This window comes from Pholcus phalangioides, unplaced genomic scaffold (genome assembly GCF_987345545.1).
Source record: "Pholcus phalangioides strain wild (caught in Gottingen) unplaced genomic scaffold, Ppha-v1.0 ptg000007l_1, whole genome shotgun sequence".
Taxonomy (NCBI): Eukaryota; Metazoa; Arthropoda; class Arachnida; order Araneae; family Pholcidae; genus Pholcus; species Pholcus phalangioides.
The window spans coordinates 36,638,661-36,646,443 of NW_028301600.1; the positions used below are offsets into that span (position 1 = coordinate 36,638,661).

The 7,783-nt window shown below is 35.6% G+C and overlaps 1 pseudogene; it reads right to left on the reverse strand.

The window, feature by feature from the left end:
- Nucleotides 1-1,969: 1,969 nt before the first annotated feature.
- LOC149085239 (uncharacterized) lies at nt 1,970-2,978 on the reverse strand (annotated as a pseudogene).
- Nucleotides 2,979-7,783: the final 4,805 nt, after the last annotated feature.

The following is a 7,783-nucleotide window of genomic DNA, read 5'->3' on the forward strand; positions in this document are numbered from 1 at the left end:
GCTAGCCAAGAAAAGCGTACAATTATTTTTATAATCGCTAGAAAAAATCCAAAGCTGAATTAAAGTGCTACTACTACTAAACCAGACATGCACCTCGTCCATATTCCCCTGCGGCACCTGTAAAGAATTCCGGTACATGTTGCATGTTGGAATGTGTGTTTATGTATAGCGACACAGGGCCGTCATTTCAACTTTTTCCAGGAGGGGGGACAAAGAGCATGTACTCAATGTATGCATATATATATATATATATATACACCATTTTAGTGTATTTTCGAAAGCCAGGGGCCCCCTCTGACCCCCCAAATGACGGGCCTGTATAGTGAACCTTCCGTGAAGTTTGTTTCTGTATAATGCTTGTTATGTGTAGTGCTGCCATCTGCAATCAATTGAAATAAAGTGCTGAAAGAAAAAGCCAGTGAACAGAAATGAATTTCACGGAAAAAAAAAGAAACGACGAACATACCAAATATACGCGAGACGAATTTCAACATTTATATCGTATAAATATCATAATATAATTTACAAATTTATGGAAATTAGCTTCATCTATAATTTCAACGAAAATTAAAAATTCAAGTAAGCTTCTTTAAAAAACGGAGAGCAATTCAAAATTTTAATGAAATGTCAGGACAGCCTAAAAAACGGGAAAGTACGTAAATATCTCGCAAAATTTTTCATGTATTCACCCTATAATGTTCATGCTAGAATATAACAAATTTGTGCGAAGTTGAAACTGGTTACACCGTTTTGAAGCTGTTCAATGAATCGAATCAGTGCTTTTCCTACCTAATTCATTATGAACAGAATTGTCATCAATTTTTAATAAGTCAAAAATCTGATCAAATCAGAAATATGTGGACCATTTTCGGAATTTGATTTATTTTCTAAACATTTTCCTCAATTTGTTTTCACTACGGATTCTGAAGCTACTTGCACAATACATATAAAGTAATATACGCGGTTGAAGTACATTAATCTCTAGGTCAGGAGTTTCCAACGTTAAAGCTCTCGCGGAACCCTCGATGTTTATGAGGCTGTCCCTCGGAACCAATTTTTTTTCATTTTTTTCTAATGCACACGGTGCCCCGTAAAGTTCACGTAAGTTATGCGATTGAAGAATTCCCATTCATTCCTTAAACAACGTTTCCAAAAAAAATAAAATAAAATAAAAATACGACTCAAAAATTTTGAATAAAACTTAAAAATATCTTTTATGGCGTTATCCATCGCACGGACTTAAAAACCAATTTGTGGTTTGGAAATTCAATATAAGAATTCTCCAACGAACTACACAAACCAATACAATGTGAAGTAACAAAGTCAAAAGGCTGTCAGTTTTGAGCACACAATTCTCTGAATGGTAGGAAATGTTTTTTGTTTCTCACATGATGTTACATGGCAAGTGCTGTCGCTATTGGTTTATCTGGGAGTGTGAAGAAGTTTTTCAAAATGCCGCAAATTTTCAGTGTGGTCGCTCATATAAAATGATGATCACTCGTTGGAAATTTCCTATAGGCTTACCTTTCAAAATTAAACAAAGGGATAATTTGAATGAAAAATAAATGCGTACTGCAGTGCTTCCCAGCTATCCGGGTTCCAGGATTTTCAAGTTTTCCGTGAGATTTCCGTTGATTCCACGGAGCCACAGAAAGACTAACGGAGCATCACGGATACCTATGCGCTATGTCAGTACGATTAAATACTCGACGTTTGGGTTTACCCAAAATTCAAAACGAACACGGCTATACGCGTTTCAGAACTATAAGTTCCTTCATCAGTAGCAGAAACAAAGAAGAAAAAGAAATATTGAAAAAACTCCTTATAGCGGGAGTTACTCGCTGTTGTAGACAAGAGTCATATTCAAAATGAACCGGCAACAAAAGAGTAAGCGGACGGAAAAAAGAAGAAAAATGGCGGAGCCAATCACAACCGAGAACGTGATAGTGATGCTGATGGGGAAGAATAATTATTGTAGAAACTGTTGCCAGATTTTTGAGAAGGGTGGTGTGCTAGATAGGTCGTTGACCAACTGGTTTGTGTTTTTGTTGATGTGGAGTGATTCGTAGAAATCCAAGTCAGACGGTGAGGGACATTTTTGGATGATTTTGGCAAAAGAGAAGTCAAATTTATGGTCAAAGGACCAGCAGTGTTGGGCTATGGATGAGCGGTTAAGGTCTTGGTTGCTTACGTATCTTCTATTCTCATTTAAACGGTATTTTAGGGCACGTTTAGTTTGGCCTATATATGCTAATCCGCATTGGCATGAAATGCTGTAGATGTTTCCAGTTGTTGAGTGTGTCAATGGGATCTTTTAGTTGAGAGAAACGAAGTTTATTGACGGGGGTGAAAACCACAGAAAAATTGTATTTTCGAAGGATTTTAGCGATGCGTTGGCTGGTTTTTGGGAAGAAAGGCAAAATGATCAAGTTTTTTTGTTCAGGTTTAGGCTTGGTTTTTGAAGTGTTTTTAATCAGTTTGCTGTGTAGATTATCAATGAGAGAGCTACGGTAGCCACGATCGACTGCTATTGCTCTAAGGATATTCAGTTCAGCATCGAGTAACGTCGGCGAAGAGCAGATATCAATGGCTCGCTTCACGTATGTGTAGAACGAGGCATACTTTTGTGATGGAGGATGCGCAGAGAGGTTGTGAGGGGGTAGAGAAACAGCAAACGGTTTGCGAAATGCAGTGGTAGAGAAAGTTTGTTCATGGCGAGTGACCAATACGTCCAGGAATGCAATTTGGTTATTGTTTTCTTCCTCTATAGTGAATTGAATGCAAGGGTCAATGGAATTGAGAGTATTTAGAATATGGTCAATGTTAGCGTTACGGTCAAGAAGAACGAAGCAATCATCAACATATCTGACATAAAAAGGAAAACGAATTTCACGGAAGAGTTTTGTTTCAAAATAGTGCATGTAGATGTCACTAAGTACAGGACTGAGAGGGTTTCCCATGGCAAGGCCATCAGTCATACGAAAGAATTGTTTGTTGAAAGAGAACGTATTTTGGTTGAGACAGACCCGAGTAAGGTCTAACAGTTCAGAGATTTCAAATTGGGAAAAGTGGAATTCGGTAAGTCTGGTCTCCAGACCTCGAAGAGCGCCTTCTACAGGGGCATTCGTAAAAAGAGACTTTACGTCAAAAGAGGCCATTTTTGTGTTAACGGGATTGAAGGTATGGAGTTTCTGCGCGAATTCAACTAAATTTCTCGTAGTGTGTGTGTTATTGTGCAAGAGAGTGGTGAAAATATTGAGACGAGGTGTTTCGCAAGCTTGTAAGAGGCAGTGCCGATATTCGAGACTATGGGTCGGTGTGGAATATTGGGTTTGTGGACTTTGGGCAGTGTGTAAAACCTGGCGCAAAACGCAACCGATGGGGTGAGAGCTTTTTTCATGGTTTGAGATAGAATCTGACAAGATTTTATGGCTGACTTGACCGTGCTAAGTTCATGCGAGCTGGGGTCTTTTTGTATGCTTTGATATGGGCCATCATTAATTAGAGTTGAGGATTTCTCATCGTAATCCGATCTATTCATGATGACTATTTGCCCTCCTTTGTCAGCCTTGGTTATGGTTAGTTCGGGGTTATCGCATAATTTCTTGACTACCATGCTGGTAGTTATACATGATTGGGAATGGCGGGGCTTGGCGTTGAAATCCACGGTGTCAACGATCAGTTGTCGTAAAACCTCTTTCTGTGTAGGTGCCAGAGAACTGAACTTGAAAGCTCTTTCGATGGGGGCAACAAGTTTCGTAGTCGAAGGTCTACGTGGGACAGATAAATTGTTATTAAATTTTAGGGCGCAGAGCTCCTGGTCATTGATTTCAACTTTCGATAAATTAATTACAGCATTGTTGTTAACCTTGGGAAGGGGGAAATGTTTCGGAGTGGCATGCTTATGTACTAGTTTGGAAAATTTTCGTTGGTGAGACTTTCTATGGTTAGCTACAGATTGCATAGTTCTTGTCCAGGACCTATTGTCGATAGTATTCCAGTCATCAACATGGTTTCCCAAAGTGGGCAATATCACACCCTGCTGGGCGATGAAATGGTTCAACGGGGCGATAGAAGCAACGAGTCTAACGTAGGATCCTAATCGTTCACTTGAGTCGGGGGGCGATGAGAGAAAAAAATTCTGAAGATGGGGACAATGGAACAAAAACTTTGGGAAACTGCTCCAGGTCATAATAATTATCAGTGGTTGATACGCGATACCAAGGTTGGAAGAACTATCTGTGTGACTCTTAAAATAATGTCGTCCTGAGGATTTTATGGGTTATAATCAACTCAATATTCCTCTGACCCTTCTATGAGGAATTCCTAATTCTGGTCTCCGAAAGCGTTCAGCGCATATACTTCTTCCTGATGAGAAGATGGCAATTGGTCACGATTTCTGCAAAAGAGACCTAAGTTACAGCGGTACTTGCAAAAAACAAAAGAACTTCCAAATGAATGAACGTCATGCTTGGGTTGAATCTCAAATTCACAAAGAGAAAACAAATTAAAATATTAACTATAGCAATGAGAGGAATAAGTGTGTTGGCAAAATATCATAATAGAGTTCAAAGGTAAACTTGCGGTAACCTACCTCTTTTTACAATAGCGAGATGGTATCTTCACACATCACACGCAATAGTGATCCCTGTTCCAGTAATATTGAAAATGCTTAAGGGAAATTGAAGTATTACGTCAGCTGAGTGTATTTTTGGCATTTTTAACCCCCCCCCCCCCCTCAGCAAAATTAATCAAAGCACTGACCCCCCCCCCCCGTCAAAAAATATAATAAGCTGGACCAAAGTCTCCTAGACTGGTACTGAATGGATGAATGACCGCCAGAGATCTGCCACTGGATTTTTACCATTGCTGAGATCTTTTCCAGCCCACTTTATTTTGAGTCAAAAAGAGAAAAAAAAAACATGTAAATATTTTTACAACACATTTTCCTCGGACAATTGGGTACTGTAAGGATTAAAAATTTTGTGTTGATAACAGACGAAATGGGGTTGAGAGTTGGAGAAATGTTCCGGGGTTTCGATAAGAAGGATGAATATACATATATTAGAATGAATGCAGGGGGCATGTAAATAAAATATAGAAAACTGAAATATTTTTGTCAGAAAAATTAAATACTGAAGTAAAAAACAGACTCTACCCGATTGCAAGTATCAGAAAGATAAATCCTTACAATTAACATACATGATATAGTTTTGAAAATCATAGATCATTCCCAAATTTCAAACTTTCGTATCCAATTGCTTATGTAAAATTATCTTCTTATCCCCCATTTTTGTTTCATCAAAAGTAAGCAAATGCGAAACCCCTCCTTTCCCATGGGTGCTAACGTAATATTTGAATGTGCCCGTAGAGCAAATAGCCTTCCCATGCACCTTTATTAAGTGTTATATGTATTTGGTTGCTGTCTCAAGCCTCTAAACGGTATTTATGAGATATCTCGCCTCTTCAAAGGCCTCTCATTTTAGCTTTGACAAGCTCATGTATTTATTGAACTCGATTTCACGATAAAACATTTTTCCTATACCCATACTTTGAACTTGCTGAAAATCGGAAGAAGGTCTGTTTTATTGAAGAAAGATATGCCATTTTAAGGGGGGTTTAGTGATTATATATTACTATGCCGCAAAAAGGGTTAAACATCGGTAATGAACATATTAATCTGTCAGATCATTTACTCGGTTTTAGTATAATCCCTGGTTCAAGAAGTTATTTTAAACAATAAGAATAAAATAAATTATCATTTACTCCCATAAGCAATTGAATCGGAGTGGTATAAAACATTCAATGTTACCTAGGAATTCTTCAACTTATCACCGATTTTTCATTTCTACTAGGAATTATTATTATTTAAATGAACAAAAAAATGAGACGCAAAGTAATTTTAGATAAACAGAACAAAAGGTAAATACTGACTCCCCATAAGCTATGAAAAACAATAATTTCAAAAATGCGATTTATATTAGTCAATATATGCCAAACTGAAATTAAACAATTCACCAGAAAAAAAAACAATATTATTTACTATCCTGTCGGCTATTTTGATATATTTTCATAATTTAAAATACTGAATAGGTTTTAATTACTTCAAAGATGCATCGATAAAGGAATTTATGCAGCTGAAATATATAAAAATTGTTATACAACTGCACTACATATTTGTACGAATGTTTGTTAGTTGAAATATTGTAAAAAATTGTGTATTTCCAAAAATGGTTATAAAATCAAATTAATTCACAAAACTCCGAAACTTTTGCTATTTTAAATACATCAAAAAAATCCTATAAGAACTAATATGGTTTAATATATGAATATATATACATATATAAGATTTGCGTTATTTAATCCCTTTTTTAATTAAAAATTGAATCATTTAATTACGAATATGTTTCCGATAATAATATTTACTGAAATTTGTCAACATATGGACAATGTTTTTCTTAGTTATGAATTTTTCAATTCTTCAAACAAACTTCGTTGAGAAAAAAAAAATAGAAAAAAAAACAAACTAATAATTATGGAGATTTTGGAATTGGAAAATAATCTATTAATTTTCAAGTGCCAAAGTCATCAAAGCAGCATATTAACGAATGGCCGGCAAGAACAAAGGTGGGGATGACATTGGAAAGGAAAAAGTGTATTTCAATAGTATTTTCCACGAAAAGCGGCTATTCGTCACCATTCAGTTTAAAAGAGATGATTCCGCTTTTTCCACACATTTTAATTATCATTCATTTTGAAGACGCCTCCCATGTCTTTGATCTTTGCTTATTCCATATCGTTTTGATGATGAACAAAAACTACCGCTTTTCGTGCTGTTAGAAATCCCAAAATAAATTAATTAATTTTCCCTCTTGCATTTTGTAAGCTTCATACGTAGTTCGGGGATGTATTTAAAAAAAAGTAACTTATAATGAAGTTTGGAACTTCCTGATGAAATTATGGAAGAAAACACGTGACAATTATATCAAAATTAGAAAAAAAAACACATTGGAATTAATTTATTTTAAAGATTTTGACTTCTCAACGATAAGATTACTGATCTCGAATATAATATATGCTTCCTAATTTTAAGAAGAATTACTTATTATATTTCACTTATTAATTTTTATTAATGTACTAAAGACGCAATATTTGATTTGTCAGATAGATACATTTATGTTTTTATTTATTTATTCATTTAATCATACTTGTAGTATATTTGCATTTTCCATAATATATGTATAGTTTGATGAATATGAGAAGTTATAAATCAATTACGAGAACACAATTGATCCGTATTAAAGGAATAAAAATACATTTGAATACGCTGCCACTAATTAAAGTATAAGCGAACAAATAACGAGGAAAATTGAAAACCAATCGAAACTTAAATAATAATCACCGGTACAATCGATAAAAGTTATGTTCCACACACACACACACACACACAGTGGTTTCCCTTCTTTACCGTTCATATAAGTAATTATTTATATAATAAGTGGCTAGCTGTTACCCGCGGCTTCGCTTGTGTGGATTCGGTAATCTGAAAATTATTCGTCGATGATTTTCCCATATTACATATGCATAATGGGGGATGAATTTTCAGAAATACCGTCTTAGTGGGTATGCACATTGTAAAATATAATACTGACTAAATTTCATATTTATAGCTTCAGCTATTTCGGCTCATTGATGATTGCTCCATATAACTTTTGAGCCCCCACCAGGGGTTGGATTTAAAAAAAACAAAAAAAAAAACAAACACCACCTTTTCAGGTAGAAT